Raw genomic sequence first — 871 nt, 5'->3', positions numbered from 1 at the left:
TTGTTCTTCTTTCTCTAGTTCCTTTAGGTGTAAGGTTAGATTGTTTATTTGAGATTTTTCCTGTTTCTTGAGGTAGGCTTGTGTAGCTATACACTTCCCTCTTCGAACTGCTTTTGCTGCATCCCATAGGTTTTGGATCGTCGTGTTTTCATTGTCATTTGTCTCTAGGTATTTTTTGATTTCCTCTTTGATATCTTCAGTGATCGCTTGGTTATTTAGTAACGTATTGTGTAGCTTCCAGGTGTTTGTGTTTTTTACGTTTTTTTCCCTGTAATTGATTTCTAATCTCATAGCGTTGTGGTCAGAAAGGATGCTTGATATGATTTCAATTTTCTTAAATTTACTAAGGCTTGATTTGTGACCCAAGATGTGCTCTATCCTGGAGAATGTTCTGTGCACACTAGAGAAGAAAGTGTAATCTGCTGGTTTTGGATGGAATGTCCTATAAATATCAATTAAATCTATCTGGTCTATTGTGTCATTTAAAGCTTGTCTTTCCTTATTAATTTTCGGTTTGCATGATCTGTCCATTGGTGTAAGTAAGGTGTTAAAGTCCCCCACTATTGTTGTGTCACTGTCGATTTCCTCTTTTAGAGCTGTTAGCAGTTGCCTTCTGTATTGAGGTACTCCTATGTTGGGTGCATATATATTTATAATTGTTAATCTTCTTCTTGGATTGATCCCTTGATCATTATGTAATGTCCTTCCTTGTCTCTTGTAACATTCTTTATTTTAAAGTCTATTTTATCTGATATGATTATTGCTACTCCAGCTTTCTTTTGATTTCCATTTGCATGGAATATCTTTTTTCCATCCCCTCACTTTCAGTCTGTATGTGTCCCTAGGTCTGAAGTGGGTCTCTTGTAGGTAG

This window comes from Physeter macrocephalus, chromosome 14 (genome assembly GCF_002837175.3).
Source record: "Physeter macrocephalus isolate SW-GA chromosome 14, ASM283717v5, whole genome shotgun sequence".
Classification (NCBI taxonomy): Eukaryota; Metazoa; Chordata; class Mammalia; order Artiodactyla; family Physeteridae; genus Physeter; species Physeter macrocephalus.
The sequence above is the reverse complement of the archived record's forward strand: the minus strand, read 5'-3'. Positions refer to the sequence as shown.